The 26,785-nt window shown below is 38.0% G+C and overlaps 1 protein-coding gene across 6 annotated transcripts in view; it reads right to left on the minus strand.

The window, feature by feature from the left end:
- Positions 1-16,981, minus strand: part of TCAF1 (TRPM8 channel associated factor 1) — a 51,608-nt gene extending 34,627 nt beyond the window's left edge. For 2 of the 6 annotated variants that reach the window (XM_017893740.1, XM_017893746.1), the window contains exon 1: positions 16,714-16,981. The gene's annotated coding sequence lies outside the window, so the exon portion shown is untranslated. Of the gene's footprint in view, positions 1-122; positions 287-16,713 lie in introns of those variants that run through there. The other 4 variants (XM_017893745.1, XM_017893747.1, XM_017893742.1 and 1 more) reach the window with 3 other exon arrangements.
- Between the last annotated feature and the right edge of the window lie 9,804 nt (positions 16,982-26,785).

Below are 26,785 nucleotides of genomic sequence, written 5' to 3' on the forward strand. Positions count from 1 at the left end.
CCCGACCCAGTGCCTCCTTCTCCCACCCGCACCTCAGCGGACTGCATCGGGAGCCGCCCCTGAATTGGTCCGTGTGCCCGGGCCTGCTCTAGTCCCAGAAACCAGCTTTGGACGAGACTCACCCTTTCGTCCAGCAATTTCCACACCGGGCTACTTCGGAGTAGGGGAGTCTTCCACAGAGGTGGGGGAAGGCTCCGGGGCAGACGCCTTGGGATTTGCAAATTGATAGTGAAGTGGCTGGGAAGAGGCGTGTGGGGGGAGGTGGGCTGCAGTGCAGACGGGTGGGCGGTGGGAGCGTCCTCGGGAGCTGATTGGCTGCCGGGGTGGGGGCGGAGCTTGGCCGCCGCCCCCGGACCGCTGAGGCCCCGCTTTGTGTCAGTTTCTACCCTAAGATGCAGCCCCAGATCCGGGATGGAGGCCCAGGCGCCCGCCCTGAGAGTGCGGCAGGACGATTTGTTTCAAAGTAAATCATTGAGACTATTAACAAGGGAGCGATAGATAAATAATGATGATCTCTATATAAAATAATATGCAACCATTTCCAAGGATGGTTTAAATCTACTTATATAAATCTACTTATATATTGCCTCTATCTATATATATGTTTATATACTATTTTTAAAATAAACATTTAACATAGTAAAAAACGTTCTATTTTGTGTAAAAAAACTTAAAAACTGTTCATATGTACTTATATAAACACAGAAATTGTATGGAAGATAAACTACTTGAACCAGTTACTTCAGACAGGAAAGTGCATTACTTGTTATTTTTTTCTTGATACACCTCATTAGCGTTTCAACAGTCACACGTATTATTTTGTAATAAAAATAAATTTAATCAACTAAAAAACGACATAAAATATCCTCGCACAAGCGGCTGGCAGCGGCTTCTCTACAAATATGATTTCTCTTTGTGGAAAGGTTTCTTGAACTTTGTTCCTAATTCTAATTCATGTTATTTGAGTGGAACAGGAGACCTTACCATGGAGCCAGGAACTGGCTTTATGCCTGACCAGGTCCTGCACTCGCATCTGCTTATCTAACCTGGAGAGCTCAACTGTAAAACCTGGAGTCTCTTTTTATGGCTGGTCCCCAGGGACCCAGGGAGATCTGCATGGCCCCTGTCCTGTCTCCAGATTCCTCACCCCTCACTGCCCTGGCCCCTGTTTGCTGGATACCTAAGGAAGGGTTGTGCTGGGACCAAACTGTTCTCAGGAAGAGACCATCACAAAGCCTTCTCCCCTACTACAAAAGTGTAGTGTCCAGAATGGACCTTCCAGGGGAAGATGGCTTCAGTGGTGAAGAGGACGGGGTACGACATCCCGTATAAATTAACGGTTTCATTTCAACTGCACCAACTAGAGGAAGCATAGGTTAAGAACTGTATTTTATTCTTTCTATTCCCCTACTTCACCTAGATCACAAACAGGTGCTCTGTAATGTCCACTGGATGGATGGATGAAATGGAGTAAGAAAGAAAATCCTTAGAATCATTCCTCAACAAAACAAACAGCAGCCTAACGCACAAAATGGATCAAATTACAAACTTCCTGTGCTGTAAGTTTTCCTTCATCTTTTCTTTTAATGCTTCCTCAAATTTTACTTTTTTTTTTTTTTTTTTTTTTTTTTGAGACAGGGTCTTGTGCTGGAGTGCAACGGAGCGAGGCTCACAGCAACCTCCACCTCTTGGGTCAATTGATCCGCCCACCTCAGCCTCCCCAGTAGTTGGGACTACAGACGCCTGTGCCATTAGGACCAGGGACTTTTCTTTTTTTTTTTTTTTTTTTTTTTTTTTTTTTTTTTGTAGAGATGGGGTCTCACTTTGTTGCCCAGGCTGGTCTTGAAGTTCTGGGCTCAAGTGACCTCCTGCTTCCCCTCCCAAAGTACTGGGATTACAGGTATAAGCCACCCTGTCTGGCTGCTTCCTCAAATTTTGAGCTGGTTCCATCTCCTCTTTCTCAGTCTCAGACACTACATTACAAGCTCAATTTTAAATCCTGGATCCTTTCTTATTTCTACTTCCTCTTGAGTTTGTTTTCCTTTCTAATGTTCTGCTTGGAGTAGCTCTGAGTAATGAAGACTACCATGAAATCCTGAAAGTATTCAAATAACTTTTGAGATACTAAGTTTGGTAAATATTCCATAACATGTGAATAAATGAACAACTAAAAATCCATATTAGAAATATTATGCAATCCTTTAAAATGAGCTCAATTCATACCTTGAGAAATTGTCTTAATGTACATTTTCAGCAATAAAAGTATGACCCTACGTTTTGCAGGGAAAAAAAACTGTCATTGCGTGTTTCTGTTTACCTAAGCACAGAAAACATAATGACAAATTTCGCTGCTTCAGGAAGTGGGGGAGGATTGAGCAGTAATTTTTTTCTTTAGACACTCTGTATTTTGAAAACGTTATAAATATCATTTTGAAACGCAAAATAAGACTATTCAGTAATACCACTCTTAGGTGTGCACCCAATATACACATTTTTACTGAAGGACAATGGAATCCTCAAAGCATCACCATCCAATATAGTCTAAAACTGGAAAACTACTCAAATCCTACCCTCCCTGCTTTCTCAGCTCTAATCCACCCTGCTCTCTATCAGCTGGGTACCATCAACAGTAGAATGTTTAAATAAATTGTGGCATATTCACAATGAAATATGGTACAGCAATGAGAATGAATGATTTGCATTTTTCACAATATAGCTGAATCTCACCAACATATTGTAGTGAACTAAGCCAGAAACAAGAGAGTACATACTATATTGTTATATTTACATAAATATAAAAACAGGTGAAACTAATATTTGATACTAAGACTCAGAATAATATTTACTCTTGGGCCAGGTAGTGACTAGACAGGAACACAAAGGAGACTTCTGGGTCACTGGTAATGTTCTCTTAATCAATTTAGGTGCTGGTCCAAGGTCGTGTTCAGTTTATAAAAATGTATCAAGCTGTACATTTATGATATACTGATATATAACCACACATGCAAATATCTAACTTTAATAAGGTGTTAAAAATAATGTTTTAGTTCTAGAAATGTAGATAAATGTCCCAAAACATACTACTGATGCAAACAACATATATACACAAAATATTATAAATTCATCACTGAGATGATATTAAAGAGTACACAAAGCCAGAAACAAACTAAAAGCAGGAAACATTGAAGGAAGCAAGCATGAAAGCTGGCTCTCACCACAATGCTTCCACAAAACCCTGGAGAATGTATGGGGAGTGACTGTACGAGGTTTCCAGCCTAGGACATTAGGACCAAGCTCACATAAAGAATTTAATTTAAAGTGACATCCCGGCACAAAGCTCAGACACCAAAGGGGTATTCCAACAGGGTAAAGGTAAATAGTAAGTAAATTCATATCACACAAGAAATCAATGCAATTTGCTTGTCTTGACTCTGCTGAAGGGGAAAAGATCAACAAGAATGAAAACCACAAACCAGTTTTCCATGTAGGTTTGCAATATTAATTCATGCTACGTCTGTGGATTGAAAAACCCTAAGCAAATAATTTGAGGTGGTCCCAATTTGCTAATGTATTCAATTGGAAGATGCACACGCATATCTTTTCTAGAGAAATTTAACTTTAATGTGTCTAGAAATAATTTCTAGGACAAAAATTCACACGAAAGGAGAAGCTCACATTAATAATTTTTAAAATCACATAACACTCAGGAAATAAAGCACAATGAAAGAGAGCCATTACAAACAAGAGAATCAGAAACAGGCAAAATTCAGATATCAGAATTACTAGTCACAGAATATAGAATAGCCATGTGTTGTACATTTGAAAAATAAAATAGAAACTAGAAACTTGAACAGAAAATAATTGTATTTATAAAAAGAATCAAATAAAACTAGAAATAAAAAATAATTGAAATAAAATAGTTCAAAAAATTTATTGAAGAGACTAAACAGAAGATTAAACAAAGTTGAAGAAAGAATTACTGAGCTGGATCTGGAGTAGAGGAAATTATCCATAATTTAGTCTAAAATCGAAAAAATGATGGAAAATACCAAAAAGGATAGATGATATAGAGCGCATAGTGAGAAGACCTAAGACACATCTGATCTGAGGTTCAAAGAGATGTAACAGAAAGATTGTGCGAGAGTTATTATTGAAATAAAAGACTGAATTTTCCAGAGATCTTGAAAGATACCAATCCTCAGATCCAGGGAGTCTAACAAATCCTAAAATGATAAAAAGAAATACTCATCTAAATATCTGTAGTGAATCAAAGAAGAGAAGACACCAAAGACATCTCAATTGGTTCAGCTTACACAATTCTGACTGAAAAATGAAAGTTGAGCAAATTCTCCACTTGATGGGATGCATCAAGATCAGCTGCAGAAAAGAGAAGAACTTTCAATGGAGATTTCAAACAAGTAAGATCAAGATTCTGAAGCATATCCTCGAAGAACTATAACAGGAGAGGAAACATGGCTTTACCAGTATGATCCTGAAGACAAAGCAGAATCAAAGCAATGGCTACCAAGAGGCAGAAGTGGTCCAGTCAAAGCAAAAGCAGACTGGTCAAAAGCAAAGGCCATGGCGACAGCTTTTTGAGATGCTCAAGGTGTTTTGCTTGTTGACTTTCTGGAAGACCAAAGAATGATAACATCTGCTTATTACTGTAGTGCTCTGAGAAAGTCAGCCATAGCTTTAGCAGGAAAACACCCATGAAAGCTTCACCAGACAGTCCTCCTCCACCATGGCAATGACTTTGTCCATTCCTCTCATCAACTAAGGGCAATTTTGAAAGAGTTTCAATGGGGAATCATTAGGCATCCACCTTAGAATCCTGATTTGGCTCCTTCTGACTTCTTTTGTTTCCTTATCTTAAAAAATCTGTGAAGGGCACCCATTTTCTTTAGTTAATAATGTAAAAGACTGTATCCACATGGCTAAATTCCCAGACCTTCAGTTTCTTAGTGAGGGACTAAATTGCTTTTATCACTGCTTATAAAAGTGTCTTGAACTTGAAAGGGCTTATGTTGAGGCAACATTTATTTTTTTAAAATTGTTTAATTCCATTTTTTCCCACAAACTTCCTGAAATTCCCTCATATCTTTGGAACAATCCTCCCACTGGAAACAATAATAAAAGCTCAACAAACTATAGGAAACAACTGAAGACTCGGAAAAGTAAACAACATAAACAGGACAAGAGGACTGTAATCCTTGATGAACAGAAAACACGACATGAGTTGTATATTTGCTATGGCTTTTTACTTTGGGACATTTTCCATTTTACAGTGCAGGGTTACTGAGGCTGAATAGGAAGTGTCAGTCTTACTGGTTCAAGACTATCAAACCAGGTGGAGCTCAAAGGCAAAGTTTCAGACATGAAGAAACCAGACAAGTTAATAAAAAATTTTATATATGAATTCCCCTAATGTCACTGGCTTATTCCTAAGCTATACATGCAAGAGGAGAGACCTCAGGACTACTTGTAGGAAATAGTGGCCAAAAAGCTAAACATTTGAGCAGTCATTTCAGTGGTTATATTGTTCTGAGAAAAGCAATGGAGTTTATGCCCCAACAAAAAGAAAGGTTCTTATAAACACTCCATGATTTCAGTTGACACATAAGAAAATCTCTGACATATGAAGAAGAAACATATCTTACGGTTTAAGGACTATGTTCTTGGAGAAAGATCAAACCTTAAATGGGCTAGTCCTAACAAAGCCTAAAACTAATCTTTGATAGCATCAAAGTAATCTGCTGGTACTTTATCTGCCCACTTCCCCAAAAAATCCTCTTGAAAGAAAATAACATCAACCAAAACTTTAATATTTTTTCATCTACAATATTCTGCATTCAATCAAAAATTAAGAAAGAGGTTAAAAAACAGAATAAATTGCCAATAACTCAAGAGAACAGAAACAGACATGGGCATAAGTGGTTCAAAGCAACTGTGATTAATATGTTAAGAAATTCTATAGAAACAAGGCTGTGGAATTTCAGCATAGAAATAAAACTCATAAAAAAGTAAAATTAAAAATTAAAAAAGAAAAATAATTAAAATTGGTACTTGACAGATTGCTTTAATAGCATATTAAACACAAAAGACCAGAGAATTCATGAAGTATAGCAAAGGTAAGTAGAAAGTATTCATACATAAGAGGAAAGAAAACATGATACACAAAGAGATCAAAAGATACAGAAAGAGTGTAAAAGGATTACAAGACAGGGTGAAAAGTTGTAACATATGAGTAATCAGAGTCCCAGAAGGAAAGGAGAGAGATAATAAAACAAGCAAAATGTTATTAATTAATGATTTGAAAAACATCAAACCACAAGCTGAAGAAACTTTACGTTTCCCAAGCAGAATAAACAAAAAGAAAACTACATTCAGACACATCACATTCAAACTGCTGAAAACCAAATTCATAGAGAAAATCTGAAAAGCAGCCAGAGATAAAGGATACTTCTCATTTAAATGAACAAAAAAATACAGCTAAGTTTTCAAAACAATGATGAAAATGAGAACACAACAGAATTCCTAAAAGAAAAGAAAATCTGCCAACCTAAAATTCTATATATAAGAAAATATTCCCAAAAAATAAAGGCAATGTAAAGATAATTTTAGATATACTAAAGCTGAAAGAATGTGTTCCCAGCAGAATATAACAACTAAAACTATTCTTTCATGATTAAGGACAATTATTCCTCATAGAAGCACAGTGCTTTAGGAATTAATAGAGAACACTGAAAAGAGTAAATACACAGGCAAATATAAATGAATACTGACTGTTTAAATAAACAAATATAATTCCTTATGGAATATAGAAGCATATAAAAAAATAAAACAGACAACAGTACAGCTGCAAGATGTAGATAAACTTTTAAAATTTTACATTGAGAGTACATAGAAGTAATAATTTAAAGTAGGTCATAACAAATCAGTAAGGTGAACTGTAATATCTAAAGTAACCAACAAAGTAATAAAAAATTTATAATTCAAAATATAGAAGAAAAATTAATAGAAAGTGTTGAATTCAAAAGAAATCAAGAAAAGAGAAAATAAGAAAGAAGAGATTGGACAAAGAGAAAACTGTGCAAATTGGTAGACTTGAACCCAATTTTTTTTTTTTTCTTTTTTTTTTTTGAGACGGAGTGTCGTTCTGTTGCCAGGCTAGAGTGCAGTGGTGCGATCTCGGCTCACTGCAACCTTGCTTAAACCCAATTTTTATAGATTGCATGTTTGTGTCCCTCCAAAATTTGTATGTTGAAATTCTAACCCCCAGTGGAATGGTATTAGGAAGTGGGCCTTTGGTAGGTAATTAGATGTAGGTAGTTAGTGTGAAACACTCATGATGGGATTAGTATCTTTCTAAGAAGAGAACGAGACTAGAGCTCCCTCTCTTGGCCATGTGAAAATACAGTGAGAAAGGTAGCTGTCTATAAGCTAGGAGGCCAGCCCTCACCAGACATTAAATCTGCTGGTTTATCTTTAAATGTTTTCTGTTTAAGTACCAGTCTATCACATTTGTGTCATAGCAGCCCAAAATGACTAAGATACCAACTATGTAAATAATTATACTAAATATACATGGATTAAAAAATCCAATTAGAAAAAGAGTTCATTTAGAAGAGAAATATTGAAAGTAAAAGGATGGAAAAAGGTATACCATGCAAACGTTAACCAAAAGAAAGCTAGTATGGTATATGTACAATGGGCAAAGTAAACATTACTGTCAACAAGTGTTACTATAGATATAAAACACATTTCATAATGATAAAAGGATCAATTCAGTACAGCAATACAAAAATTTTAAATTTGTATCCTTAATAATATAACTTCAAAATTTATAAAGCAAAGTTGACAATAATAAAAGAAGTAATAGACAAGTCCACAAGCATAGTTGAAGATGTAAGTACATCTTTCTCAGTAATCTGATAAAACATGTGCATAAAAAATCAGTAAGGATATACAAGATTTGAATGACATAATTAACAAATTTGACCCTGTTGACACATATGGTACATATACACTCACCAACAACAGAATATACTTGATTTTTAGTGTATGTCAAACATTTTCTCAAATAAAACATATATTGGCATGAAGCAAGTCTCAAGAAACTCAGAAAGGTGTAGAATATATTCTCTGATCTTAATGGAATTAAACCAGAAATAAATAACCCTAATTTAATTAGAAAATTCCCATGTTTGGAAATTAAGGAGTACACTTCTGAACACCCCTAAGGTCAGAGAAGAAATCACAATAGAAATTAGAAAATATTTTAACTAAATAATAATTAAAATACAATTTATCAAAATTTGTGGGAGGCAGCAAGAGCAATTACTTAATAAAGGAAAACTATATAGCTCTAAATGCCTACATTAATAAAAGGGAAAGACTGAAGGCAAACTATTTCAAAATATTAGAAACAGAACAACAAATTTGAAGTAAATCCAAGAATATAATAAACATAAAAGCAAGAATCAAATTTAAAAAAATGTAGAAATTCAGTAAAACCAAAAGTTGGTTTTAATGAACCAAACTAAAAATGATCAATAAAGAGACACAGAGGGCGAATCCATTATAATTATCAGGGGATGTTATTACAATCCCAAAATACATTAAAAATATAACAAAGTGCTAGTATGAGTAACCATATGCCAATAAATTTAACAAATTCAGATGAATTTTCAAATTCCTTAAAGAACATAATTTATCCAAAATGGCAAGAAGAAACAGAAAATATAAATAATCCTATACATCAAAAAAATGTAGTCCAAAATCAAAACATTCCGCAAAAAAGTTTGGGCCCCAAAGGATTTTATGGCGAATTTTCCTAAACACTTGAGAAAATATAATACTAATATTATAAAACTTCTTCCAGAGAATAGTAAACAAAGAAAGAAATCCTTCCCAACTCATTTTTATTACACTCAGCATAACTTTGATAGCAAAATCACGTAAGTACATTACAAGAACAAAAGCTAGAGAAGAATATTATTCAATGAACATAGATTCAAAAGTCTAACGGTGTGAAAGGCCTTTCAATAAGTAATTCTTGATCCATTGGACGTCTGTATAAAAACCAGTGAACCTTAACCCATACCTCATATCATATACAAAAAATAACCTGATATAAATTATAAAACAAAATGTGAATGACAGAACTATTAAGCACAGGGAATCTTTTTGTGACCTAGAGGTAGGCAAAATTCTCTTCAATACAACTCAAGTCCTAAGCATAAATATTTGGGTTTATTAACAAAAAAATTAGATATTATAAAATTAAATAAAGAGGTTCTTTTATTAAAAGATATAATTGCCAACGTGAAAAGGCAAGTCAAAGATTGGAAGAGGATATTTGCAAATCGCTGATACAAGAAAAAATGTATATGCCTATCCAGAATATCATTTAACACACTCACAAAATTGATTTAAAAAAGAAACTACCCCTTTACCCCCAAATGGACAAAATACATCTACAGGTGCATCACAAAATGTGGTATTCAAATGGCCAGTAGGCATACAAAAAGATGCTTAATATAATTAGTCATCAAAACAATGCAAATTAAAACCATAATAAGATACCTATATCCATTCCAGGTGGCTAAAATTAATTATAGTGACAATATCAAATGGTGATGAGAATCTGGAGCTGATGGAACTTATATATATTTCTGATGGGAGTGTAAACTGATACAGCTATGTGGTTAAACTGTTTGACATTACTTAGGCTGATCAGATGTATGTTCATGAAAAGTAAGTTTTTATGTCTACCAAAGATATGTTCAAATGAGATTATTTGTAATAGTCAAAAACTGGAAAAAATAAATTTCCATCAACAGTAGAATGGATAAATAACTCTACATTACTATAGAAAAAAGTACTGCTATATATTATATACCACTATATGGAAGAATCTTCATTAAACTAATGCTGCATAAAACAAACACAAAAGGATACCTATTTATGACTCAATTTATGTGAAGATCAAGATTGGACCAATATATCATGACAAGAGTTCTGAATAGTGGTTATTTCTGAGAGTGAAAATTACCCGGAATAGGGAAAAACAAAGTCTTCTGAAGTGCTGTCAATATTCTATATCTTGATCTGACCATATACATATTTAAAATTTATTGAGCTGTATACTTAATATTTGTGAACCTTACTCTACGTCATACCTCGGGCTTTTTTGCAAAAAGAAAAATCTGTAAACACGTATTGGTAAATACATATTTAATACGCTGATGGTATTAAATAACGATCAAAATTTGATACTTGCAGGGTAAGAGATAAAGTACTAAGGATCAATTTAACTTAGGTATGCTAAATTAAATCTGTTATAAAACTAGTTAAACATCTCGAAAAATAGGAATTATATGGGTTAAATATATTATACAATTAAAACATCAGAACTCAAACATGTAACGTCCAAATAATAGAAAGGAAAAAATGGGCAAACAAAGACAGAAGAAAAGGTGGGGAGAGGAAGAAAAAAGAAACATAAAAGGTGGAAAAATAAAAAGCAAATAATAAGATGGTAGAAATAAATCTAATTGTATTACTAGTCACAATAAATATACATGAATTATTCAATGACAAGTTATAAATTATCAAACAAAATTTAAAAATCCAGACTTTAAAAAAAATCCAAGTAAGTTTACTACATATATACTTAAAACATAGATTCAGATGATTTAGAGCCAAATGATAAAAAAGAGATAAATGAGGCAAAAACCAAAGAAACCTTGATTTGATCTTTGAAAAAAAAATAGGATTTTAAAACAAAAAACATTAATAGGTAACATAATGTAAGGCCCCTACATTATAAAATGTTCAATTTACAACAACTCACTGATAACACAGCCTCAAAATATATGAAGCAAAAATATATAGATTAATGAGAAATTGTCAAATCCACCATCATAGTGAGAATATTTAACATACCTATTTCTGTAATTGACGATTCAAGCAAATAAAAAATTAAAGATATTAAGATTGGGTTGTATTATTAAAAGTTGTTTTAAAGATATACACAGAACATCATGTAATTACAGACGACACATTCTTTTTATGCACACAAAGAAAACTTACTGGGTTTTAAAGCTAGCTTCAGTGAATTTAAAAGAATTGGTACCATGCAATCTCTGACTACGATATAAATTAGGCAACTACAGCTAGAAGATAACAAAAGAAACTTCAAATGGCCAAATGGAATTTAAAAAGTACTTATCTAAAAAATTCATGTCTCAAAGAAGAGACTACAAAGAAAATTATAATTAAAGCTACATGATCAAAAATAATCATATCAAAACTTGTAAGATGTAGCTAAAAAGTAGTGATAGAAATTTATAGCTTTAGGCCGGGCGCGGTGGCTCACGCCTGTAATCCCAGCACTTTGGGAGGCCAAGGTGGACGGATCACGAGGTCAGATCGAGACCATTCTGGCTAACACGGTGAACCCCCGTCTCTACTAAAAATACAAAAAATTGGCCAGGCGTGGTGGAGGGCGCCTGTAGTCTCAGCTACTCAGGAGGCTGAGACAGGAGAATGGCGTGAACCTGGGAGGGGGAGCTTGCAGTGAGCCAAGATCATGCCACTGCACTCCAGCCTGGGTGACAGAGCGAGACTCCATCTCATAAAAAAAAAAAAAAGAAATTTATAGCTTTAAAAACTTACATATGAAGAAAAGCTCACCATTAATAAGCTAAGCATATAAAAGCTTAGAAAATAAATCATGGAAAAAATTCCAAGAAAGAAGGAAGAAGTAATAAAATAAGTAAAATATGAAAAGACATAAAGCTTTTATGTTGCTGTTTGAACAACTAATAAAGTAGACCAAGTTCTGGAAAAAATAAAACAAAAAGAGAAAGAAAATATACACATATTAATAATAAAAAAGTGGCCATATCAATAGATAATGGAAAGATTTATAAACAGAATAAGAGGATATTATAAACAATTTCATTGATCTTGAATATATATATTCATGTATATACATTTGACCCTTGAACAATGCAGGTTTGAACTGTCTTGGTCCACTTATATCTGGATTTTCTTCTATCTCTGCCACCCCAGAGACAGCAACACCAATCCCTCCCCTTCCTCCTCATCCTCAGCTTACTCAGTGTGAAGATGACAAGGAAGACCTTCATGATGATTCACTTTTACTTAATGAATTGGAAATATGTTTCTCTTCCTTATGATTTTCTTAATAACATTCTCTTTTCTCTGGTTAAGAATATAACATATAAAATATGTGTTAATCAACTGCTTACGTTACCAGTAAGACTTCCACTCACCAGCAGGCTATTAGTATTGAGTTTTGGAGGACTCAAAAGTTATATACAAATTTTCAATTCTGACGGGGGTCAGTATCCCAACTGCTGCATTCTTCAATGGTCAAATGTATTTTCATATATTGAATAAACATATACATGTATGTATACTAATACACTCATGTATATGTGAAATTGTTACATATCTTGGAAAATACAATTTACCACTACTGACTCCATAGGGAAACCTAAATAGTTCTATAATCATTAAAATCTTCTGACAAAATACACTCCAAACGCAGATGATTTTACAGGTGATTCAAGGAAATATTCAAGGACCAGATAATCCCAATCTTGCACAAATTCTTCCAAAGAATAGCATAACGGAGAATGCTATTCATATTATTTTATGATAATACCAACATCAGAAAAGGATAGTACAGAAAAGTATAATTACATGCCAATCTTAAATCACACATATAAATATAAATATCTAATGTTTACCTTTGTATCTATAACCACATACAGAAGTTACTACATATTTACCAGGAAAGGTTTATTCCAAGAATACAAAATTGGTTTAATACCAGAAATTAAATACTATACTATGTTCTTAATATAGTTAAAGGAAAAAAGTATATATATTCTCAACAGCTACAGGAAAACCATTTGAAAAAACATCCATTTATAATAAAAGTGCTTACCAAAAGAAGAACAGAACTTTCTTATCATAGGGAAGATGTTTACAAAGTAACTATAGCAAATGCCATTTTTAAGTTGATACAGTGAAATATTTCTCTTTATTATCTTAAGGACAAAACAAGATGCCCTTTACTACTTTCATTCAACAGTGTACTGGAGCTCCTAGTCATTGTCATAAGACAGAAAAAAGAAATTAAAGGTATAAGAATTGGAAAGGAATAAACAAAATTATCATTATTTTCAGATGATTGCCTATGTAGCAAATCTGAAAGAAGCTACAGGTAAATTTAGAATTATTAATTTTCAAGTTTGATTGATATATAATATATAAAAGGCAACTGAATTTCTGTATGCCAGCAACAATAAGCTACAAAATATAACTTTTACAAAAGGAAATACTTACAATAACAGTAAAAATACAATGTGCCTAGAAATTTAACAAAAACTGACCCAAAAGAAAACAATAAAAAATAGTACAAAACATTGAAGATGACATAAATAGTGTCATAAACCATGATCATTGAGGAAGAGAGCCAATGTCTTAGAAGTAATTTCTTCCCAAAATGATTTATAGAGAGCAATGGTTTGAATGTGTCCCTCAAAAAGCAGGTGTTGGAAACTTAATCCCCAATGTAACTGTGTTGAGAGGTGGGCTTAATGAGAAGCCATCAGGCCATGACGGCAGAGTGAATGAATTGATGCCGTCACTACGGGAGTGAGCTCATTATAAAAGGCGGCGTTCACCCTCCTTTTACTTTCTTTCGCCCTTTTTCTGCCTTTATGCCATGGAACGACACAGTAAGAAGGCTCCTGCCAGATGTCAGCCAGTCAATCTTGGACTTCCCAGCCTCCAGAACTGTGAGCTGATAAATTTCAGTTCCTTATACATTACTCAGTCTCAGGTATTTTGCTACAGTAGCGCAAAACAGACTAAGACACAGAGTTGATCCAATATCAATCAGAATTCCAACAGGTTTCTTTGCTTGTTTGTTTCTTGTTTTGGAGAACTTGATAAGTTTATTTAAATATTTATATGGAAGGTCAAAGGTCCAAGTAAACTAAAATACTCGTAACGAAGAAAAAACAGGTGATAGGACTTTTCCTATCAAATTTCAAGGCTTTTAATAAAACTATAGTGGTTAAAAATTATTAGTATTGAGGCAGAGTTAGACAAATATAAAATAAGAATGGGCTTAAAACAAATTCATGCTTATATGGAAATCCTGATTCATGCAAATCACTGGTGCTGGGGCAATTGATTATTCATATGGAATAAACAACATAAAAATCAGTTTCCATGTGGATTAAGTCTAATTGCCAAAGGCAAAACCATAACACTTTTAGAAAATGATACACTAAAATTAATCTATGATCTTGAGAAAACAATTATCAAACAAGACAAGCTATAAAAGAAAGTACTACTAACTTGAAATTAAATTCAAAACTTAGATTCATTGATAGAGAAAGAAACAGACATAAAGACAGAGAAAAAAAACCTCAAAAGCAATTTGGAAAGATGTCTGTGGCATATATAGCTAACAATTATTGTTTAGTACCCAGATTATATAAAGAAAGCATTCCAATGAGTCAACAAAAAAGGTAAACAATCCAATATAAAAATGAATACGAGACAGGAATCAGAATTTCACAAAGAGCACAAAACTGATCAACATATAAAAGACAGCCAATCTCATTAGTTATGGGAAAATGCCAATTAAAACCACAGTGAAATGTTATTTCATACCTGCCAGACTGACAAAAAATGAAATTTTACAAGACCAGCAAGTATGTAGAGCAACAAATGTTCATCCACTGCTGGAGGGAGTGAAAACTGGTTTAACACTTTGGAAACAGTTTAGAAATGACCTAATAAAATTGAATATACATAAATCTTATAATTCAGCAATTCTACTCCCAGCTGTATACTCTAGAGAAGCTCCCACACAAGTGTACTTGAATATTGGAGGACGTGGGCAGGCTTTAAAGGGGCCCCGATAATCCCTGCCTCCACGTGTTCATGTCCTTGTATCACCCCCTTCCCTTCAGTGTCAGATGGACCTAGGGACTCACTTCTAATGGATAAAAAATGGCAAAAATAATGGAATGTCGCTTCTAAGGTTACAAAAGAATCTGACTTCTGTCTTCTTTTTCTCTGTGGGAGCCTTCACTCTGGGGGGAGTAAGCTGCCATGTTGCAACCATTATTTATACAGAGGCCCATGTGGCAAAGAACTGATGTATCCAGCCAGGGTCAGTGAGGCCAATCAGCAGCCAGCAATCACGTGAATAAGCCTAGGAGAGGTCCTCGACCCTACACCTAGCCTTGAGATGACTGAGGCCCAGTCAATACCTTGATTGTTGATACAGCCTGTGAGAGACCCTGAGTCAGAGACCCCCAGCTAAGCCCCTCCTGGATTCCTGATCACAGAAACTGTAAGATAGGAGGTAACATGATTTATTTTGCTTGTTCGCTTTGGTTTGAAGCTGCTAGGTGTTGGGGTAATTCGTTACATAGCTTATAGATAAATCATACACCTCCAAAACTAGAAACAATCCAATGTCCATCAGCAGTAGAATGGATAAATTATGTACATTTACACCATAAACGATGAAAAGGGAAGGAAGCATGAAAGATGAATCTATAAAACTTGGGAATACGTACAGAATAATGTCATTGATATAAAAGTACAAAACTGAGAAAGCCAACACATATGTTTTAGGAATACACACACAAATATGGTAAAACTAAAAAGAAAAGCAAGGGAATCATTAAAGATAAAAATCACGAAAGATGTCACATCTCAGAGAAGGGAGGAGAATTGGCATCAGTTTGGACTCATGGGCTTCTAAGGTACTGTGTGGCACCCTATTTCTTGACCCAAGGAGATGGTCAGGCATTCGTTTCATTATTTTTTAGACCATTCTGAGATGTTTCATGTACTTTTTATTAAACATTTTAAAAACCAAGTATTGAAACCAATTCATCAACAAATCTGGCGGATGAAAGTGATGGACCGATGGTTGGCTGGTCAGCTAGACAGACACATTATGTCCTTTATGTCTAGTTCGAGCTGTACTTCTTCTAAATTTCCATGATTATCCAATTCGCAAAGATCTTTTTCTCCTGTACTCAAGGCCTTCTTCCGTTGCAGGTTGGGCCAAACCAGCGGCCAGCTCTCGGCTGTTTACCAGCGAACTGTATCATCCAGCACTTGCTGCTTCAGGCCAAATGCATTCCGGACTAACATTCAGCCTGAATCCCCGCGCCGCTCTCACCGCAACCCCTCCCCAGGTCCCTTCCCCCACCACAAACCCACACCGAGCCCGTGGGCGCCTAGAGCACTGGGGTGGATGAGAACTTCCACCTGGGCTTAACAGAGGCAAGCTAGCCTAGAAGAATGCAAGCCCCCAGCAGGCGAGATCAGATCGCCTCGAGGGTTCCTGCTAGCTCAGATCTAGATCTTAATGGCTCCTTGCGGGGCAAAAAACACATCCTACGAAAATAGGGAGGGTCATCGCCTCCCGCCCAGCAGAGGGCATAACAATGCGGCGAGAATGAAATAGGGACCGAGCTGCAGAGAAAAATTCAACGGGGTAGAGACGAAGGAAGGGATCCTCGGTGGAACAGCTCTATCACCTGGGGCAGCGCGGAGAGGCCGCAGTCTACGCCCGGCCCTCCCCAGACGCTCAGCATCACACCCCGCGCACCGCTCCCCGACCCGGACACTAACCCGGAGCCCAGGCCTCGGTCACCGCGGGCCTCTCCCGGTCCAGAGTCTACGCTGAACCCCACTCACTGTTTGCCCCGCTGTTCCCTGCAGCGCGGGTTCGGGGCAGTAGGAACCTGCTAGGAGCGGGAGGCGGTTGTTCCCAGGAGGAAGCAGCTTCTCTGCCCAGGAGGCACAGGGCGGCGGGCTCGGGACTGCAGGATGTGGAAAACCGTAGGCGGAGACTGCGGGGGCGGGGGGTGGCGAGGAGGTGCCCTCCCGGGAGCTGATTGATCGACGCGGACGGGGGCGGGGCTTGGGCGTTGCCGCCCCACCCCTAGACATCAGAGGCCCTGCCCCCAGATGTGACTCCGAATCCCGGATGCAGGCCTAGGCGCCCGCCGAGGAATATAGGGAGTAAATTGTTGAAAACAAAACAAAAATGAGGCTATTTCTGAACAAGTGAGGGCCTTGATAAATAGCGAGAGATGTTTATATAAAATAATACACGACTGTTTTTAAGGACGAGTAAAATCTATCGGTTCTAGATATATTTTTTAATTAAAAAAGCAGGTTGTATTAAAATGGAGAGTAGGATCTCTTTTTTTCTTTCTTTTCTTCTTTCTTAATTTCCTTTTTTTTTTTCTTCGGGGGCTGGGTCTGGTTCTGCCACCCAGGCTGGAGTGCAGTGGTGCAGTCATAGCTCACTGCAGCCTCAACCTCCCAGGCTCAAGCGATCCTTCCACCTCCTCAGTGGCTGGGACCACAAGTGCTCCACCACCGCGCCCAGCTAAATTTTTGATTTTTTGTTAGAGACGGGGTTTTACTTTGTTGCCCAGGCTGGTCTTGAACGCCAGGGCTCAAGTGATCCTCCCGCCTCGGCATCCCAAAGTACTGGGATAGCAGGCCTGAGCCACCGCACCAGCTTTAGCATTACATTCTTGTATGAAGAAGACATGCTGCATGTGCTTATGTAAGAGGCGGGGCTAATGGTGGAGAAATTGTCTGTTGATTCTTACTTTCACAACCACTGAATTGTTTTTTTAAAAATCACATACGTTGTTTTTATAAGTTTAATAAAACAGTAAGGCATTGAGAAAGTTACTAACCAATCAATAGATGACAGATATTGGGCATGAGGGAGGAAACAAAGAAAGGAGTAGCAGGGGAAAAGCCTGGACTTTGAAGCCACCACATCCCCTGCTTAAAAGCTGGGGTGTATATTCATTGTTAAGGCTGCTGTGATAAATTACCACACATTTAGTGGCTTAAAACAACACAGATTCACTACATCTTCCAGGACTATAGGTCAGAAGTACAGCACAGGTCTTACTGGACTATCATCCTGGTGTAGGCAGGGATGCATTTCTCTCTGCAGGATCTAGGGGCAAATCTATTTTCCTTGCTTTTTCCAGCTTCCAGAGGCTGCCTGCATTCTCTGGCTTGCAGCCCTTTCCTTCATCTTCAAAGCCAGCAATTTCATGGCTCCAGCCTCTGCTTCTGTGTCACATCTCCTTCTCCAAGTCTCCTGCTTCCCTCTTTCACTTTGAAAGACCCTGTGATTAAATTGGACCTATCCGTTAATCTAGATAATTTCCCATCTCAAGGTCAGCTAATCAGCAGCCTTCATTCTGTCTGCAACCTTAATTCTCCCTTGCCATGCAGCATTGCATATCACAAGTTCTGGAAATTAGGATCTGGACATCGTATTAATCCATTTTCATGCTGCCGATAAAGACATTTCTGAGACTGGGCGATTTACAAAAGGAAGAGGTTTAATTGGACTCACAGTTCCACGTGGCTGGGGAGGCCTCACAATCATGGCAGAAGGCAAGGAGGAGCAAGTCACATCTTACATGGATGGCAGCAGGCAAAGAGACAGCTTATGCAGAGAAACTCCTATTTTTAAAACCATCAGATCTCCTGTGACCTCTCCACTATCATGAGAAGGCACGGGAAAGATCCACCCCCTTGATTCAATCATCTCCCACCAGGTCCCTCCCATAATACATGGGAATTATGGGAGCTACAAGATGAGATTTGGGTGGGGGCACAGAGCCAAACCATAGCAACATCTTTAGGGAGCCATTTTCCTACCTATCGCAGAGGACTTGTTAACTTCTGTCTTAGTGTTTTCATCTGTAACATTGGGGATGGTGATTGTCTCTACTTCATGTAATTTTTATGAGGATTAAATGACTTAATACAGATAAAGCTCTTAAAGCAGTGTCTGGCACATGGAAAACCCTATGTGAGTGTTCACCATAACCAGAGAATGGACAGATCCTTCCAGACTTCTTCCATGATTTCCTTGGCCCTTGCCTCCTTTGCTCTTAAAATCTCCAAGCTGTTTGTTCTCTCCTCATTTCCCTGCAAATCTAGTCTCCTTCAAAACTACACAGGCCTGGCCTGAGATTGGAGGACAGACATCGATAGGAGTTTACTTCTAAAAGATTTCTAGAAGTGAACACATCCAGCTACTAGCACAGAGGCGTAGTTTATGACTACTATGGTGAAAGGAAAAGCCAGCGTCTGGGTGTATTTGTGCAGTTAAATGGGGTCTTGGCGGGGGAACTGTGGGGGCAGGTGGGTGTTTGGGGATTGTAGACTGAGTGTTTCTAAAAGACCAGGATTGCTTGCAGTTACCTCTCTTTCTCATTCTCTCATTTCTCATTCTCTCTGCCAAGACAGCTGCACTTCTCTTTTGCCAGATCCCTCCTCCCCTCAGAAGCTGATAGTCAACAGGACATAAGCCTGCCCACCCCCACACTCTCTCCAGGCACACAAGCAAAACCACCATTTTGGTTGCTGTTGTTTTGCTGTGCAATTGGTCATAGAATTTCAGAGCTAAAACATCTCATCCACTCTCCTCCTTTATATTACAGAAAAAGGAACAGTGAAATGCAAACAGCAGAAGGGGTTTGCAGCAGGTAGAGATGGAGCATGACCTTGGAATTCAGTTGCCAGTGCTCTTGTAGTACAAAGTCCTTGAGGCTGAGATCACTGGCTAGTCCTCTCGGCGCCTCATGTTTCTCTCTTTGTGTGTGTGTGTGTGTGTGTGTGTGTGTGTATGTGTATGTGTGTGTATGTTTTAGGGGCTGGCAGGACATGGGGCCAATGTAGCAGAGAAAACCCCTTCACTAGCAAGCACACCAAGACTCCCGGACCTGGGCCGTTGCGAGGTCTGGGCTAGCTGAAGCCAGGAGTTTCCATTTCACTTGCCTCCTCCCACTACTGGCCACCCCTCTGTTCCTCCACCCCTCACCCACCACTCCCCCACCCATTTCTCTCCTTCTCAGACTTTGCAGACTGGCTGGGAGCCTGGGAGGAAAGGAGAGAGGGGAGCCCCGCCAGATTGCAAGCAGAGTGCTGACAGCCCCTAGGAGTTTAGGATGACCTTTCTTACACATCATTGCATGTGTTACAGCTCTGAAGAGCAGCAGTCTTTTTGGTGGCTAATAAGTGCAGTACTAGACAACAAGGCAAGTGGTCTGTTGGTAAGAGTTTCTGCCCACGATGCTCTCTACCTGTAAGGAACTAAATTATCTCGGGGATGAAAGTGAACAATATAGAAGAGAGAAGATGGACAGAAAGACCCAAGCGAAATGAGCATTAAAAGGGAAGCAGGGTTTAGAATTGAGGGAGGCCTGTGAGATTGGGGCAGAAAGGCAAAACAGGTCAAACAGGCTCATAAGGGAAGTGGAAGGGTTTTGATTTTGAGAAAGGTGCTGTAGGGAGGAGAGACACAGCGGTGGGGGTGAAGGAACCCACAGTGCAGGGAGAAGATCTTATTTATATTAGAGTAAGGTCATTGCGAGGAGAGAGAGAGAGACAGAGAAAGAGAGAGAGAGAGAGACAGAGAAAGAGAGGGAGGGGGAGAGAGAGAGAGAGAACCCATCTGATTCCCTTCCTTCTGGCTTGACTGGAAGCTGGAAAGGGTGGATGGAGAGGGTTGGTGCTGAATTCTGAAACCAGTCCTTGGTGACATGGCCTGCAAATTGCTCTCAGCTTTATGAAATTTGTAGTCTTGTCTTTAGTTTAGGATGTCTAAACCTGAACCAGTTCTCGAAAACATGGCAATGTAATCCTCTCCATTTTCCAACTTCCCTGCCACCTCTCAGTCCGGTAGCTAGGATTTGTAATTCCTTGCCTCAGGTACTTTTCCAATGCAGAAAGCAAAGCGTCAGGGCCACTTCATGGATGTGTGACCACTGCAGTCCCATGGATCCCCACACTCAGGAGAGCCTCACCCTTGGAATTCTTAATTCTCTGGTTTAATGCTCTGTTGTCTCCACCTTGGAATTCTTAATATGTTTTGAACAAGAGGCCCCACATTTTCATTTTGCACCATGCCCCCAAATTATGTAGCTGCTTCTGCAAAGCATCCTGAAGGAGTCAGTCTTTAGTCAAAGCCTGAGCCACTGGTCAGATTACCAAAGGTGCTTAGACAGTGAGGTGAGGGTGGGAAGGCCTTGGAAAAGCACCAAAGCCAAGAGGAGAGAATGCGGAGACCTGGGGTAGGACCTGTAGACCCTAGAAGAGCAGTGAAGGGCTGACCTACGCATGTGTTATTGTGGTACCCTAAGGAGCTGACCAGACTCCAGAGGGGATGCCCAGGACCTCGTCAATGACTATGACAGAATTTTCTGTGAAATCAGTGGGATAGGAACTCAATGTCCGCATTGAGCTGACTGAATAAAAACAAAATCATTTTTGTTTTACATACATGAAATTTTCAGCTGAGACTGATACTTGCCTCATGTGCAAGCAGAAAAATTTTTTCCAAATTTACTTATAATAGAGACCCCAGATCAGCAGCTCATAGGCTAGGCTTGGTCCCCAAGGGTCTGTTTAGGGGAACTGGATAGTCCTCTAAATCTTTTCACTCATTTCCAACATTTAAGGAATCAGGAGTTTTTACAGAAGGAGCAGACTCCCAGCTTCTCTTAAATAATTTGGAAACAGAGCATCAGAGGGCCTGCATTCTCCAGGCATGACAATCTAAAGCCCCCTTTTAGAAGCATGTTCTGTTGGCTAGACTGCCCTTACCTTCCCAACATCCTGTACCAGGCCCGCTTTGCCCCTTCACATTACTGCCTGACCTTTGTAGGCAGTGGGACTTGTAATCAGGTCCTGAATGTTTCCCAACCATGCCCTTTCACTGCGTAGTACTCCCATGGGTGGGTGAAAGGGATTCCTGCAGTGTTGCAACCTGAATAGGGAAAGCAGATACAGCCTCGCAAGGTGACCTGACAGGCTCCAGAAGAAAAGTTTCACTAGAATTCAATAAGGAAACCAAAGAATTGCTCAGGTAAGTGGTTCTCCACAATATGAACATTTGAAATATTGTTAAGTGTTCTGTGTGGGGGTTTTCTCCACATGATTGGGGGATATCCCATTAAGGAACAGTACCCATGAATGGTGGAAACTGTGAGTGCTGCTGGGTTATTTTTGGGTTTCTGAGAAGACACTGGTGGAGGTAGGAAGACATTTCTACACTTGAAGGATAATATTCTGGCTTTTTCGGGGCCACTCATTACCTCGGGCCACTATTTGAAGATAGGATGATATCAGTTGGAATTCTTAGTGTTTTGTAAACTTCTTTCCTTTGTACAATTTCTCAGAGTGGGCCCTTTGGTAGAATGAGTTGGGGATAGTGTTTAAGCATCGTTCCAAGATGAACCAGACTCTTATTTTTATGGAGGCAGATTTTGCAACCAAGTAGTCTGACTTCAAATATACATTCTGGTATAAGATGTAGTGTGAGGAAAGCCTAGCACATAGTAAATGCTCAGCAAATGCCATTGTATTTTCTTTTTCCTTCTTTCTTTTTTTTTCTTTTGTTGTTGTTTTTTTGTTTTTTTGGGATGGAGTCTTGCTCTGTGGCCAGGCTGGAATGCAGTGGTGCAATCTTGACTTACTGCAACCTCCGCCTCCCAGGTTCAAGCAATTTTCCTGCCTTAGCCTCCTGAGTAGCTGGGACTATAGGCACGCACCACCACGCCCAGCTAATTTTTTTGTATTTTTAGTAGTGACAGGTTTCACCACGTTGGCCAGGATGGTCTTAATCTTCTGACCTCATGATCTGCCTGCTTTGGCCTCCCAAAGTGCTGGGATTACAGTTGTTAACCACTGTGCCCTGCCTGAATTTTCTATTAAATTATATTCACTGCTCAAAGTTTATGGAATGAGGTTGTGTCCCATTCCTACTTTGGTTTATGCTACAAAATTCTTTATGTTTTTTAAAACTTTATTTAAATTTATTGTATGACATATTGATAGCAAATCTATTTTTCTGGCATCTTTATTTGGCAATTTCTGCTTTTGCCTTCTAACAGAAGTAAACATTTATGCTAGCCAACTCATTCCTGGAAAGATTTCACCAATTTTCTTTGACAGACTTCTCAAGCAGTCATAGTTTTTACGCTATCTAACGGAAACATTTATAAGTTTTTTTTCCCGATCACTGAAATATATAGCCTCTGTACCCTAAACCTGCAGCCCCTTTCTCCTGCCCCACCTCAATCCCATGTAAGAAATTCAAATAGGGTGGTTTGGAGAAAGGAAAAAAAATGCCCTAACATCCTCCTAAAGGAAAACAAAACCAATCTATTTTAAAGCAGGATATTAAAATGTCTTAACAACTCTGATTCAAGCCTGGGGTACGCCTCTGTTTGGAAAACAGCAGGTTCTTTTGACATTGATTATAAAAAGCATCCTAGTTTAGCATACTTTAAAATGTGGAAAAAATGAACTACTTTTTTTTTTTAGAAATACATTAAAAAATAGTGAACAAAGGAGTATGTAAAAGGGCATTATAAGGATGCAATCAGCACCATTTAAATTGTCCAAACTCTACAGGAGTTTAAAGTGTAGAGAACATTTTATTCCCCGAACCATGTGAGAACGAGTTGCTAAAATAGTGCCACAAATCACCCCTGAATATCAAGAAGGTTCTCCTATATAAGCTTCATATAATCATCACAATCAGAAAAGCTATCATTGATACATCACTACTTTCTAATCTCCATACCCCATTTGAATTTTGCCAGTTATTTCAATAGTGGCGCTAATAGCAATAGGATCTAGTCTAGAATTGTGTGTTCCATTTGGTTGTTATGTTTCTTTAACCTTCAGTTTGGAATAGTTCCTCAGTCTTTCTTTGACTTTTATGACTGAGGCTTTTGAAGACTACAGGACAATTATTTTATATTTCCTTGTTTTGGATCTTCCTGGTGTTTCCTTATGATTAGTTTCAGGTTATGCATTTTAACAAAATCATCACATCTGTGAAGCTGAGCTCTTCATTCTGTGAGATGTCACATGATCTCAATTTATCCAATTACTAATGATGTTCATGATCATTACCTGATTAAGGGGGTATCTTGCAAGCTCTGGTATAATATAGTTAATTTAGTGTATCCTACCTTACAGTCCCAACTAGTCACTCTTTCCAACTGTAACACCAATGGCATCATTAAGGCCACTAATTTGGCATTATTTGTATTTGTACAAATACATAAGACTTTTTGTTTAATTATTTAGAACATCTCTTTTTTTTGATATGCAGTATCACTTGTTCCCAATATAAACATAGGAACACCATACCACTGGTTTCCACCATCTTACTTTTAATATACACATTAATGTACAGAAAGTTTATTTATATTTTCAGGTCTGTGCAATCTCTTGTGTGGAAGACTGACCAAAGAATTCCTTTTATTCTGTATAGAAACAAACTTAAGTATATAAATATGTGTATTTATGTATATATACAAAATCAAGTATATACAAATCAAGTACATACATATATACATATACGTACTAAAATTATTTGTCTAAATATTAGGTTGTTGGAAAATTAAATATAAAGTACAATTTTGATTTTCAAATGAGAAGTTGAAGGGAAGGTCAGGAGGGGGTGAAGTGGGAAAATTATACTGAAGAGGGAGGGCTGTGTCCTCCTCCACCATCAGGAGTCGTGCCTGCACCTGGGTCTGTGTGCCAAGAGTGAGAGTTGGGTGGGGTGTCCCTGCCTCCTGTCTCCCAACACAGGGAGCCAGTGGGTGAATGAGCTCAGCTCTAAGGGTCATGTAGTAAGAAGAGCAAGATGAAAGACCGAGAACTTGGGGAAAGCAGCCTGTGCTCTGTTATTAACTCTTGTGTAATGCTGAGCAATCTTTTTTCTTCTTGGGACCTTAGTTTTCATGCTGTGGAAATGAGGAGAGAGGAATCCCTTTCAACACTGCACAATAAAAAAGGAATAGGTCAGGACTGTAAAATTCTGAGATGAGAAAAACAGAAGCATAAACATCAAGGACACTTTCGTCCGCTTTGGGCTTACAGAACCTCTAACCCATAGACATACCTTCCTGTGTTTCACACATTTCCAAAGGTTCCACCGCACACAACCTTTAGGACTGCTTTCCAAGGAACTGTCCCTCTGTCCCCATTGTCTTTGCAGCCTTTTAAACTAAATACGTTATATTTCAGAAACTCCTAGGGGTAAAGACACCCTCCTTGCTACTAATGTTGTAGTTCACATGTGCTTAGAGTGAGATTTACCTTCACAGAAGTGGTGAGGAGACAGACAAACAGCCTGGAGATTAAAAAAGTAGGAAAAGAGCGTGAAAATCTCCATCTTTCTTTCCGGGCTTGACTGGAGGTTGGAGGGGGCTGGAGTTTTGCTGTGGAGCTTCCCCATGATTCAGTGAGGTTTATTTATAGAGACAACTTATGGGACTTCTGTGCTTAGGAAATTTATAGAGCTGTGTGGAAAGAAATTACAAAACCATTTAGAAATTGTGTACTCTTGTGAAAATGTGCTTTATTATTACTATTATTATTATTAATGAAGTTATTTCTTAGGCGTTGGTTCTGATACAGCCTTCTCATTGAAGTACTATCAGAGACATTCTGCACTTTGCGAGATTACTAGTTCCAACAGATTTATGAAAATTATCACCAAGTGGCTATCTGGTAAAGTGGCATAAAGGAGAAGAAAGGAGGTTCTTATGTATTAAATTAACTAAATGAGTATGACTGTAAAAGCTGCACTGCCTTCCAGGAACGGAAAGAATTAGTCGTGGGCTTGGGCTTTGCAACTACTTGCCCACAGAGCATCTCTTTCTGTTTCAGGTGGGTGGGGCAAGGAGAAAATATTTCCTTTAGGCAAAGTAGCTAAAAAACACAAACTAAATCTGTTCTTTCAATGAGTTTTCAAATTCTAAGCAAGAAGAATAGACTGTTGCAGTGGCAGAAGGCAGGCAAGCAGATTAGAAAGACTTTTAGAGAGATTGTGAGGATCAGAAAACCTCCAAACAGCTTCTCTAAGATTCCATGTGGTTCACTATGCTCCATGGACCTTCTCTCACCGTAGTGCAAATTAGGGGCTTGGATTGGGGGCTGAGGTTGAGGTAAGGTTGATGCCTTTAAATTCCAAAGATTATTTGAAAGCCTCTTCCCGGGGCAGGAGATTAAATGAATAGCTAAAGAAGAAATAAAGAAACAAACCAAAAATTAAGGCCTAATGTTAATTTTTTTTCCATTAAGAATTTTAACAGAAAGGTAGAAAGATAAAAATAAATATCCCATCGTTACAAGGTCCAAAGAAAGATTTACTTCTCGCTTTTCAAATTTCTATTTTTAAAACATAGCTGCAAATTGTGTTTATTTGTGCAGCAACTTAAAAAACGTTTTCCTTTTGAAATAATGATAGATCTGTAAGAAGTTGCAGAAAAATGTACAGGGAATTCCTATGCACCCTTTACTTTGTTTTCTGTCATGGTAACATCTTGCATAATTATAGTACAATAGCACAAGCAGGAAATAGATTATCCAAATAATCTACAGAGCTTATTCAGATTTTACCACTTTTATATGCATTCATTTGTATGTATGCATATATAGTTATATGTGACTTTATCATGTGTTTAGATTTGTATACCCATCACAATTTAGGTACAGAACTATTCCATTACCACAAGGCTCCCTTGTGCTACCTCTCTATAGCCATATAGACCCCTAACGACATATAACTTTTGCACACTTTCTATGTACCAAGCACTGTTCTAGAGAGTAGGAATGCATCACTAGG

This window comes from Rhinopithecus bieti, unplaced genomic scaffold, assembly GCF_001698545.2.
Source record: "Rhinopithecus bieti isolate Rb0 unplaced genomic scaffold, ASM169854v2 scaffold_23862, whole genome shotgun sequence".
Taxonomy (NCBI): domain Eukaryota; kingdom Metazoa; phylum Chordata; class Mammalia; order Primates; family Cercopithecidae; genus Rhinopithecus; species Rhinopithecus bieti.